Source organism: Spea bombifrons, chromosome 5 (assembly GCF_027358695.1).
Source record: "Spea bombifrons isolate aSpeBom1 chromosome 5, aSpeBom1.2.pri, whole genome shotgun sequence".
Classification (NCBI taxonomy): Eukaryota; Metazoa; Chordata; class Amphibia; order Anura; family Pelobatidae; genus Spea; species Spea bombifrons.
In genome coordinates this window covers 15,847,121-15,860,801 of record NC_071091.1, presented here as the reverse complement: position 1 = coordinate 15,860,801, position 13,681 = coordinate 15,847,121, and the positions used below count along the sequence as shown (strand labels likewise).

The window sequence follows — 13,681 nt, the reverse complement described above, 5'->3', positions numbered from 1 at the left end:
TAACCCAGTGACTGCTGCTTGGCCAGTCATGTATAATGTGAAGTTAAAGCAGCGAGGTTTCGTCAGTCGTCTTACACATTGAATTACGCAGAGCAAGCTCAGACCTTCACGCTAGAGAAGCTTGCTAGGGTTGGCCCATCATAAGGAATAAGGATGGTTTTGCTTGCAATGCCCCATGTAGCCACTAGAGTGCCTAGAGCATCAAAGCAACATTTACACAATGAGCGGATCATTTCTGTGTTTTGGACAGAATTGGATGGTGCTTAATAAGCACCTTTGGCTCGATTCAGCTGCCAGTTTAAAATCCAAACTTTTGCTGACCAGCAAAATGCTTACTCGCATTTCCAAATTCAGTCAGGTTACTTGCCACAGCAGAAGCTCAATACAACCGATGTGTGAGTAGTTTTAGGTTTGCAGATGTTTCTATTGATGTCTCTTTACCCATGAGTTTTGTACCTAATAATGTATATCAACTAATATAGTTAAGATGTTAAAAAGATAACAGTTACCTTTATGTGCCAACTATGGTGAAAATATGATTAGAAGCTATGACCGCAGGAGTGAGTGTTAATGCAGTATAAGCAAGTCTATGTAGCTCTTAATTCTGTGACGTATAGTTTGTGGCTTCTTTTCATGCTATAGTCTTGGTTGGTATGACAGTGGTATACTGTATTTTCCCTCTGTGTATGTGCGTAGTGTTTATATATTTCTTTAGATGAATCTTGTGGATTCTAGACAAAGGTGGGGCTTTTTTTTTGTTTATAGTCTAAATGCACAAAAGTTCCCATTAAAGTTGTGTTAATACAGTGCATGACACAAGCATTGCATAGTGGAAGTTGTTTTACATAGATTTCAATAAAACTTTTCTTATAGGGGTCCAAAAATTGCATATTTAGAGGTAATAGAGTTAAATAAGAAGCCATGGATTATGTGCTTTTTTTTTCTTAAAGAAAAAGTAAAATTAATACATTTAAGTGGCTACGCAAGCCTAAGTAAGAGTCTTGTGACAGTACTAGCTCAGTCTAGTTAGTTATTCCATAGGTTCTATGTCATCTTTGTGTATAATAGTAAATTGTGCCTTGGAAATATTAGTTTAGAAATGGCTTTGTAGCCCTCTTCAGAGTTATAGATGTCAATTACTTTGTTTCCAATATTTTCTTGAATTTCTTTAAATCGTTAGACCTTTTAGCCCATTTTAATTTGCAAGACAGGTTCTATTTTATTGATGTTTAGATTCATGAAATTTGATTAATTGGTTGGTTTAGTAGTTACTTTTTCATATAGTGCCAGGAAGGGTTGAATATCTATTTTCCTTCTATACATGAAATTGTTTAAAAACTGCATTTTGTGTTTAATCGGGTTTTCTTTGTCCAATATTAATATTAGTTTGATGATCGGAAACATGTAAGTGTGATAAAAATGCAAAAACAGAAGAAATCAGGAAGGGGCACTTATTTTTATTTTTTAAGAGCACTGTACATTTATTGACTCATTCAGGCTGTTTGGGGCTTTTTTATGCCTCTGATTTTTAATATATTATTAATATATTTGGCGCAGTATCTAAGAAATACCAGCAGATGGTGCCATTGTACCATTACTACGCTTTTGCTTGTTTCCAGTACAAAAAGAAAAAAAAAAGCTGAAACTGCTTTGGGACTAATGGTGCCGTTTGCAAACTTGGGCCCAATATTCCCTATGACAAACCCTAAAGCCGATCTGCTTAATGTAACACTTTTACAACTAAATACAACTTAAATATTCCTAGTGCTGCTGAGTGCCTATTTGCTTCCAATTATTATTTAATCATGTCACACTTTGCCCCATTTATTATTTTTGCCAGGATGACTAAACGGAACAGCACCTTTACTATATACAGTCAGTCTATGAAAATACGAGTTTTTAATCAAAGCAATTACTAAGAGCAGATATTGAAAAGGAAGTTATGCCGGTGGAGGAGAACAATGCTGCTTCAGTAACCAAATTGTTATTCTTTGGCATAGTTTTAATATGAATTCAGTAAAATCCATAGGCATGCACATCTGGTTACATGCGCGGTTTCATTTCTCTAAAATACAGCAGATATAAGAAAACATAATTTAATGAGACATCAGTTGGCAAAATCCCAGACCCCACAAAGAACAGGGTGGACTTTGGGATTCCACAAGTATTTCGATATGGTTTTAAGATGTTTGGTTATCGAATTTCTACTTCACCCTCTAATTTACTTTTTTTTCATAGAAACATTCTTTTTCTTTTGTATCTCTTTGTGTGTGTGTGGGGGGGTTACTTAAATGGTCCATTCAATTTTGGCCATCCTGACTAAGTATATAAAACTGAGGCTATAAATAATCTGGAAGTAAGACCCCATTATAACTATTACATTTCTTAGATTTTAACTTTGCACACGGTGGTCTGTTTTCCTTTCGTATGGCTTTATTGCTTGCTACTTAATGTGATTGTAAAGAGCTAACAAAATATATCAAGTATCTTCCTTGGTTCTATTAACACATTTCTTCCAATCGTTTAAATAATAATTGTATTTTGTGCTACTTTCACTCTTTGTATGCTTTTTTGTTTAAAAAGTAGATTTGTTTTCTACTTGATTTGGTGAACAGCATTAAATTATCTGCATCTATTTTTATATATAGTGCCTGATCATTCTCTTTCACGCACTACCCATTAGCAGACTCTCTAATTCCCCGAACTCAGGCCACATATCGCAACTCCTAAAGTCTCTAGTAACGTTCCCTAATCCATCATCCTTTCCCAGCATTTTTTCCTGTATTTCTGGAGATTTCTCACATCCGAAATTAAAATATAATTGAACCCAGCACATTAAATCATTTATGACATGTTTTGTTATCTGTTTAACATTTCATCTCAAAAGTTATTTGAATTAAGAATTTTCAGGGAATTGCAAGCTGTCCTCCATTTCCCATAATCCCTTTCCATTAACTCCTATCATATGGGAAACTGTAAATCCCAAAAACATATAACATAATAAAAAATGTGTTATCTAGGTACAGAATTATAATAATGGATAATCTTGAACGTGATAGTTCTCTTTTAAAGAGTTAATGCCCTTTATCAATTAAACGGCATGCTCGACTTATCCGAAATGCAATAACTGGTCTCTGAACGTTAGCAAGAATCCAGCTTTTTACCAACATGTCATTAGCTACCATGGCGGTAAGCAGCCATATTGGGTTGTCTGCTCAATGGGATTTTACTTTTCGCTTTTTTCTTTCTTTTTTAATGTTCTAGAAAATGGTTTTGAATTAATTCAGGAACCAATCGACAGCCCCACTGCACTACAGAGGATTTCCCATAATCACTGAAAACAAGGACCCCGCAAGGCCACCACGAAGAAGGTGCATGGTGGGCATCCTGAGCCCATTTTGCCATCTGTATCAGATAAGTGATTTGCACCGGAAGGGTTAGTGGTTGGGTGACAGTTTTTATTATGGCGTTTCATCTTACGGTCGATGGTGAGTAATTTATCTTTGGAATTGGAGGCGAGTAGAAGTCCGACGATGGCGCCTTAAGTTGTTCAAAGATGACTAATTTGGACTGTTTGTAAAAATTATTTCTGGATAAATGTTTTAAATGTGGTCTTATCACCATAGTAGCAAACAAAATGGTCCACTATTTGGCACTGAGGTCCTCTTTGACCACTAAGCTTATTGGAACCATATACCGTACATAGACATATAGCACTATATATAAACATATAGACATATAGCATTATCCTTGGCAATTAAGGATATCGTCAGGGGGTTTGCACCATTCATGAAGTGGTTAATATTGCTTCAAAAAACATTGCTTCTTACACTTCATTACATTCATTAAAATTCACAGTTCATTCCTAATTTGCATTGGGAACTCAGTGTTCCTCATAAGCGTGACAGACATGACACCAGTGGGAGCACCGCAGCCCCATACTTCTTATACCACTTATTGTTAAATACTGTAAAAAAACGTCATACCTTTCAATAAATGTCTGCTTTAGGCAACGTTACAAAACGCCAGCGGGAACCTGCATCTCTGCCGGTCTAATGCCACGTTACAAATATTTGGATCTTGAACTTGACAATATATTATTATTAATACATATTAATATCCTGATATTAGTAGCACACTTTGAATAACTAATTACATGATATAATATCTATCAATATTGATTTTAAGAAAAAGGCTTATTATTCTCTTTTCTCGGTTCATAACTTACAAAATATATTCATATAGGAAGCAGTCAGTGCTAGGCAGTATGAGCATGAGGATGAGACAAAAACCCTGAGACTCGGGGTCAAACCCCGAGAGTTCTCAGGTATAAATATTGGACACATCCCAGGATTTCAACTCTTTGCTTCTTTTTTATGCATCTGTATAAAGCCACCTGCAGTTCTAGGTTTCTTTTGATAAAAATGGCATGGACCTAGAATATGGTCTTATTGTAGCAATGAATGGGTTTTGTTTGATCACGGAGCTTATTAGTAAGGGTACCATAGGTACCGATGTAATGTGAATCGAATATGTCATGACGGAAGGAAAGATTTGTTAAAGATGCCACTTCCAAAAGGTCTGTTTAACAATGTAGGGAAGTTTAAATTCAAATATAAATAGAAATAATGGTTTCTCTTCTCTGAAACAGTAAGTGACAACAGGTTACCGGTTAAGAAATGTATAGACAGCAAAAATGGTGACCAGTACACGCTATGATATGAAATATAAAACATGTTTGAAGCAACAATTGCAGAAAGCACTAGAAAATGTAATGGATTTTCTTCCCACGCAATAGTCTGCTGTAATAATCCTGAAAAGCTACATAAATTTAAGACTAGCATATACAGAACCTAAAGAATTTCATGGAAAAATACAAAAGGCAACCTACTGAAGGATATCGGCTGACATTCACCGGTCTTGCAGAGGAAAAAGGTTATACATGGTGTGTGTCACCTCGTTGTAAATGAAATATTAATCAAAAGGACTCGGAAACAGCACTGTGACCTGCTCACAGGACTCCCCTATTACTGTAATACTTTGATATAGAGTCTGAATGCCACCAGAGCTTTGCTAACCGTGAAAAAAATGAGAGAACTGTAAAGATTTCCAGATCACACACTGCCGACGACGAGACGGCTTGGTTTTCATTTTCAGTGATGCACTTTAAATAAGAACAGAACGCTCAACTTGAGTTTTAACTGCTAAATTTGGCTAAAACCGCAATTATAGAAAAGTCATTTGGAACAGAGAGAAATGAATAAAATCTGGAAAATGTGTTTTTACAAACTAGTGTAAGAACTAGTAGATGCAAAAAGATATTTTGATTTTATCCAGGGGGGCTGCGACAGCTGCTTATGCGGAGGCCTGGTGTGTCTCTCCTCCACATCATCCAAAATATACCAAACAAGGCCCCAAAACAGCAACGCTTTTGTCTCAGTTTCACTTCAGTGGACACTTTAATTCATATATGATACAATAGAAGGGGGAGCTGCAAAGAATGCATATTAAGATACTCAAAAGGTGCTTTAACAAATTCTTTGATGAGGCTACCTGGGAAATTAAATTGTCCCATAAAAAATGCCTTTGTAAAATGAGATTGGCAAAAGGAACTCCTATTAAAATAAGTTCGGTGAACACGCTTGACGCTTAAAAGAAAAAGCCTATAATACTTGGCCATAGCGGGACAACTTTGTTCTATTGAGTATTATCTGTGCACAACATCTGGCTGCAACTCATGGCATTTCAGAGCTGGAAGGTTTGTTGCTTTTGAGGATGCTTGGCTTTGGATAGATTGATTGTATTCAATTAACCTATCCCTGTCTACTAATTTTACCCTAACACAATCTAAATACAGGTGTGGTGTCTTTAAACCTTAAGCAAACAAAACTGTGTGCTTAGTGCAGCTACTTGGCCCTTTCACCACTGATCTTCCATTGATACAGTCTTACCTGGGAGGCCAAAGATATCTCATTGGTTTGATGACCTTCTAAGAGCTTTAAACTGGGATTTTAACTAACAATTTTAAAATTATACTTGCATGCTTGAGGTTCACACCTCCCAAACATGACCTTTCATCCACCAGCATATATCACCTGCTGTCCTTATGGGACACTCATCAGGACAGGCTGTGCACATCTATCATTTCAAAGATGGCCTTTAGAGTCCTAAGACAGGACATGACATTAGGATGCGTTGGCACCGGCACAACCGATTGTCAGGGTCTCTGTTATTTTGGCAGATAAAAATGACTTTAGAGAAAGCTGCATCCGCAGGAGTCTATTATGAAAACTTTCAATGTTCCGTGCATAAAAGACATTATGGTTGCTAGAGTCCATCAGCGACAAAGGTCAGGCTTTAGCAATTGTGTCATTATATTCTTTAGTCAGGACTTCAGATATTGGCTGCAACGTTTAAAAATTCTAAATATTTCTAAAAAAAAGTCTAAATATATTGGATGAACTTTAACCTAATTATTATTATTATTGTATATATCTAATCAACACCAGTACCAATTATAGACATAGAACTGTATTTCTGGAAACTCTGGTTCACTGATAAAACCACAAACCACACCAACTGCTAGGAATTATAATAAGTATTAATAAAAATCATTATTATACTGTAAAACCACAGGTTTCTAGGTTCTGTAACGTGATATCTGCAACAAATACACCAACGGCACCCTTGGGAACATGCTGGATCCACTAGAACCATAATGTAAGAAATAACTTCTAATGTTTTGCTCCAGTATGCACCATTTTTTGGGCATCTTATAGTAGTTTTTATTGTTCTACATAACGATAAGTGTGCCCAGACCCCAACATGTACTGTAAAATACAAACACAAAATTCCAAACATATAGAGCTTTTTTATTTCCCTCTCTCCTTTTGTCAGAAGCTGTGTTTTACCCAGCTGTCAGCGCAATCATACGATAAACCAATATAAAACTCACTGGGATTATAGAGCCACGTTTAATGCTCGTCTACAAATGTTTTGTTCTTTTAAATGCCTTATAATTCACAGCTCATTAGTGTGATTGTCTAGAGATGGATAAAACATTTGTTACCCATCAACCTCACCCTCTATTTTCCTGCTCAATCAGCAGCTGGAAATCTAGATTGTCTAATTCTCCATGAATGAGTCTAGACATGTTTGGGAAATGCTGATACCCCTTCTAAAAGGCTTTCAGGTTGATAATACATCGGTGGTTCGCCTGTGAGAGCATTACAAGCATCTCCTTATAGACAGAGACTCCCTACTCATTTTTTGGACATTTGCACACATTAATGATTTTACCCAAATTAGTTCACACAAATTCAGACCCTCTCATAAAAGCAAAACATTCTTACATTACATCTAAATCTCTGACCCTCTAGGACTAGAATATAATGGATATAGCTTACAGCTTTAACTGTACACAGTTTATACCCATACACATATTTATAAAACCAGTCCATTTGACTTGGCTATACACTGAGCATTAATTATGTAATTTATGTAACTGTGCCGTTCTTAAATTCCAGGAGCTGTGATTCATATTTACAGTTTACATATTTATTGGTCGCAGATTATCTAAGGAGGCAGACATAACAGTGGAAGGTACAGCGGTCACGCAGAGGAATGCTTGCCGACGTCCACCCGAAATCAGTGAGTGTTTTGAAGTTTTTCATAGAGTAGCTGGTATGCAGCCTAGAACTGGCTTGGATTCCGTTCAAACCAAAAACCTTCTCTGGGTCACATTTTTCCTTGTTATTTTCTTCTAAAAGTTTGAGAGGCATAAAAGGGTTTGTGGGTTTGCTTGTTAAAATGCTAGAATCGACACAACCACTGGAACCTGGCACAGACTACTAAAACCCAAAAGGATCAGCTCAGCAATCTGTAATGGTGCATAAACAGCAGCTAAACTACAACAGGCAAGAAAGTCCTTTAATTCTGAATTAGAAGCGTTAACTTTGTCTGAACTTCCCACCTTGTACCTCTTAATTTATATCCATCTGTCTTTCAGCCATAAACACCAGCTGATCTAAGTCACTGGCTAAAAAAGTAAAACCAATGTATCCTCAAACACCAGTGCACACAGTTGAAAAGTCTACCATATACAGCGCTCCAAGCTATGGTTTATAGCCAGTGGAGTGTTCTGACCTAGGCTGACTAGGTCTAGTGAGACAATTACAGGAGGTAACAGCACCTATGCCGCGTAACAACGAGCCAATGGCCCTATTGGGCAGACTCCCTGTTCGATGGGCTGATTAGAAGGAGATTACTGATATAAGTAACCAGTCCTTTAATACATAGTCACCTGGCGTTGCACGTTATATCCAGATGCCCAGCACTAAGGACAGCAGCGCGGAGGAGGCATCTGCTGGTGCTTCCCTAGGTTAGGCCTAGGACAGTGCTAAAGATATATACACCACTGGTTATGGCTAATATGATCAAAAACAAAGGAGTACTTACTATACCATCTCTATGTAGGTATTATGTAGTATCTTTAAACCTTGTGGTGACTACATGTTACTCTTACGCCCTCTGTGGCCAAATGAGGAAGTGCAGCATGAAAAAGCAGCTTAAATAAAGCTCCCTACATAATGGTGAATTCTGCACTCGTATAGCTATACCCAGGTTATATATTTAGATGTTTCCGTATTTAAATTTTGTATTACTTTTGAATGTAAATAAGGAACTAGATAGCAGTTGGTAAATTTAATTTATTTCAAATATAGTATTCTTTAAATTATCTAAATAAGGAAAATATCATGTGGTTGTATTGGTTAATTCTGGCATTTTGATACATTTTCATTTAAAAACATAACACTCAAGAAATAAAAAAAAAAAGGAAAACAAAAAATCAATGTTCTAGATCAATGCCTGACCCAGAATTTATTGCGCAAAAGTAAATGTCTTTAAGATCAGGATACAAAAAAGTAGCAAATAACATGAAGACCGAGATTAACATTTTGACCAACAGTTTGCAATTGAGTTTAAACCCCACTGACAGTCAGCAGCACCTCTGTGTAATTTTCTTAAGTCGGCTGCATTTATATAAGCTGGTGTCACAGAAAATTACTAGTCATTTTTGTCAATTGATTAAAGCTGCAATCTTAGTAAATATGTAAAGCAGTGTTTAGGTATTTATTTCTGTTCCAGTTAACTACCATGGCAATTTATTAAATTTCATCACCCAAAAAAATCTCTTGTTCTGTATCATTAAACTCTTTTTCAAATAACTACAGTCAAGGAACCAACTGTTACTCCATCTGCTAGCTAATGGATAGAACGATCCAATGTTCTATGCCCTCGTTGGTAGCTGGTAGCTTAATTAAAAGTACAGTAATTATCAGTATGATTTAGATTTATTATAAGGAAGCTTTACTTTACAGAGAGAGTTGTAAATAAATGGAACATCGTCCCATCACAAGTGGTAGAGGCTTAGACAGCAAAGAAATGTAAACATGCATGGGACAGGCATAACGCTATTCTGAATCTAATACAAGACCAAGGGCTGATTAAGGTGAGAGTCTTTGCATCAGGAAAAGCGGCCAGACTAGACGGGGCGAATTGTTATACGTTGTATCCTCACTTACTAAAAAGAAACACAAAAGCTTTTTTCCCAATAAATAAACGGTTTGTATCAAAAGCGCTTGATAGTTTACAGGCCACAGAACATTGCTTGTGAAGCAGATGACTGGCTAGAATATATCCAGCGGAACGCATAAAGAGCGAGTTTTATGCAGCATTGGCTTTTTTGTTAAATTATGTTTTCTATTGGCTGCCTTTCACCTGCCAAGCACCAGCATAGGGTCTTGGATCTCATGGGGAGATTGTGGGGAAGCCAATATTTAGGATAAAGAAATGGATGATAACATGCGGTTTTATATTTTACATTCTTCTAGATTTTCCATCTTGCATTTTTTTTTTTCGTATTCTTTTTTTACAGGAAAAACAAGAAATCATTGTGTAGACGTAGATGATGACATATGTGTGTTACAGTAAAACGAGTAATTAATGTTTTTGATGCAATCAAATTTATGAAAATTAGGTAAAGCCCAAAGAGAAAAGAAGAAATGAAGAGAAATCAGCGAAGTGTGAGAGAGGAGGAAGCACTGTATTTATATATTGTTCCATTGTTATAAACCTTTTGTAGTGATTTTCGTCTTCAGGAAATATTAAATACATCATTCAGAATAAACGCACACTCAAATGTAACGAATGTTAACATCACTTCTAGATGGGGTAATTTACTATAGGGTACTGCTCTGTTTTGTGTCTAAACGCAGAGAGACCGGCAGAGGCAAGAAACATGCGACTCGTGTTAAACACAGATGCATAAACAGATGTTTGGGGCCCTGAACACATCTATCATTCCAACAAACGAAATGTATTAAGCCACTTTTATTACATAACATATTGTATGGCACATCCTTGAGAGTGCTACTGTACATTTCTTTACAGACTCAACTTTCATGCTATTTTGTCATTGGCTAAAATTATAAGGGACGCATTATATTTTATATATATATATATATATATATATATATATATACATATACACAGCAGAAAGCAGTTTGTTGCATGAATGGGCTGCATTTCTATAAATGGAGATTTGGTGAGAATAAATGGTGTTACATGAAGAGAGAGAGGTAACTGAGGCGCCTAAATCCACAGAAGAACTTGGTTAGTTCTCCAAGATGTTTGGAACATCCAGCCGGCAGAGTTCCTTAAAATACTGTGTGCGAGTATCTAGAAGAACTGATGCTGTTTTGAAGGCAAAGGCGATCGCACCAAATATTGATTTAATTCAGATTTTTCTAAATACACCATTAACACATTCTTTGAAAGCATTTTTACTTTACAGCATTTTCTACAACTGTCTAAATCTTTTTCAAAGTACTATATATATATATATATATATATATATATATATATATATATATACACATACACACACAAACACCTTTTCCCATAAGGCATAGCATCAGTATTGTTTAAAGGCAACGTTTTTATCCTCAGAGGCTCGAGTGATAAAATCCCTCTCTGTGCAGTTCCCTTTTTTCTAAGTCTACACTATATGAGAACGATGGTTATTATGTAGTAATTATACTACTTTGATGTTTTTGTGGAGATGCTCTCAGTTTATTTATTAAAATGCCTACAGGTATAACTTAGTATTTTGGCTTCCTCCTTCTGTAGAGTATCAGAATGGTCGGCCATGAACATATTGTTCTAATAAGTCCAACTAGAACTAGAACCGGTGGATTAAAATAGTCTGTGAGACTAGCTCGAATAGGAACAAAAGGTTTACATTATTTAACATTATTACAGAGGGGAATAAGGTAACATTACCAGCATTTGATTGGTGTGTTACTCAAAGCAATAGATGCGATTAATGAGAATTGTAGTCTGAAATTAATCACAGGTTTACCTAGTTCTGTTATAGTCTCCAGTCTTATAAATATAAATCTATATTTAATAAATATAAAGATTACCAACAATCCTCCCTTATAGCCTAAACACAAACACAGCCTTTAATTGGTATGATATGGAAGTACAGTCTACTCGTTCATTCATCTTTTAATTTTGCTCAGGCCATAAATAATTAGGTGTGTAGATTCCACTAAATTGTCAGTCCCCAAATTGGTTTTTCAGCAAAATTCTATTTCATCTGAATAATATTTGTCTATTTTTCTCCTGTATGGAGAAAACGAGTTTAACCAACAAACTAAATTGTTACATAAAAGATGTCGGAAAAATACCATGTAATTATTTTCAAATGATGCATTCTCACACAATTAGAAAAAACGATACTGTTATAATATCGTAACACCGCACCCTTATTGAGCGAGCCCATATATAATTCACAATCAATGGTGAGGACATCACAAACGACAGGTATGATTTCGAGGGACTGGATTCTTTATGAGAAATCATAATTCTATTAATATGAACCATACGTGTTACCTTTCTGTATAACCCAAAATTGTGTGACACAGGCATATGCTTCTCGGGGCATGTATTGTCAATGTCAAGAGTCATTTAAATCCTGGATTTATTTAAATTTATTCATATGAGAAGAATAACGAACCAATCCCTTAAAAGCAATTGTAATAAATCGAAAATAAGAAAACTATTGATGATTGATAAATTGTTAAAACAATACAGTGAGACAATTTACAAATGAAACAAGCATTTAATGGGCTATCATTGGATATGGAATTACATTTTTTGGTACTTACCTTGGTTTTGTACATTGCAACTCCCTGCAATGTTTGCATTTCACACAGTATCGCTACACGAAGCAGGCAATTACTGTCAGGAAAGCACTCGAGTTGAAATGGGGCATGTGGGGGTCTCATTAGACCCCGGGGAACTCTTGTGGGAGCAAACGTATAGAGAAGATTCTATTGAATCCCTCTATGTATTTGCATGAAAAAATGAATCATATGTATAAGGGAACACCCAGCTATCATATGCCTTCAAATACCTACGATGGATGGAGTGTGCCTCGGAGAACATTTGAAAGCAATTGGGACCTAAATTTATAACAAAAATATAGAGAATAATGAGATCTGAAGACATTACATGTCTTGGATTACATTTTACTTTGTTAGCTACCAGAATAAATATAATTCAATGTTTATGACTGTTGAGTTATGGAAAATAGCCCAACGTGCATTGATCCTACACATATAAATGATCCACTACACGTTTAAACTTTCCAACTAGGCAAGCGTTTTGGCATTAAGAGCATCCTTTTTAATATTTTTAATAGCAGTGTTATTTACATCAGTAGTCTACTATACAATAAAATTAAAATAGTGTATAATAGTGTTTATATCTGAGATGTAGCCAAATATATAGCTGCGGGAATATTTGTGCAGAAGGGAAGATGTGAATCGGCCAAAATCATCTACAAAGGCATATAGCAAAAAATAATTGAACAGTCAGAAGGACGTCTTCTACTTGTAACCTGTCATATGGTTACTCAGCATGACGTTCTGCAATATTTTGGATGTTCCGCGCGTCTGGCTGTTGTTGGAGAGTAAATGGCGCATGTGACATAAAGCACCGATATAACCTAATTTCCACCGGTCAGATGGAACAGAGAATGAAGGATGAGATGTGTTTGGTCCATCCACAGAAAGTAAATCATTTTGGTGCGGGGCAGAAAACTAATGCGGCTTTTTATTTTTAAGATGAAAGTCTGAGTAAAGTGACAATATTCAGAAGCTACCTAAAGCAAAGGTTTTACCAACTCTTGTGAAAAATGACTGAAATAATAAAAATACTAAATAAAATAATAAAAGATTTAGTGGCATCACGTGAACTACACCAAGCATGCATTTGGAGTGCGATTGTTAGTTTTTAGTGAAACCAAAATTGTTTATGAATATTATTATATTAATATATTCTATTAATCATAATAATATTCCACAATTGATTAATAACAGATCAACAGTATATTATAAAGGTTAACAAAACAGTAGTATGACATAAAAATAAAAGAATCTGCACTTATGAAAATGAGCTTGCACTTAATCCAGCCAGTTGATAGCGTAGGGTGCCGGGTATATTTAAGTGTTACTATTTACTTTTAGAACTGAATAAGAAATCGTCATATAGTGGTTCTTTTTCCAAAAGCTCTAGTGCTTGAAAACACTATGGGGTTATGCGGCACTACACT

General features: G+C 35.8%; 1 protein-coding gene across 3 annotated transcripts in view; it reads right to left on the bottom strand.

Moving 5' to 3' along the window:
• Positions 1-13,681, bottom strand: part of CDK14 (cyclin dependent kinase 14) — a 202,502-nt gene that overhangs the window by 63,417 nt on the left and 125,404 nt on the right. The window lies entirely within an intron of this gene.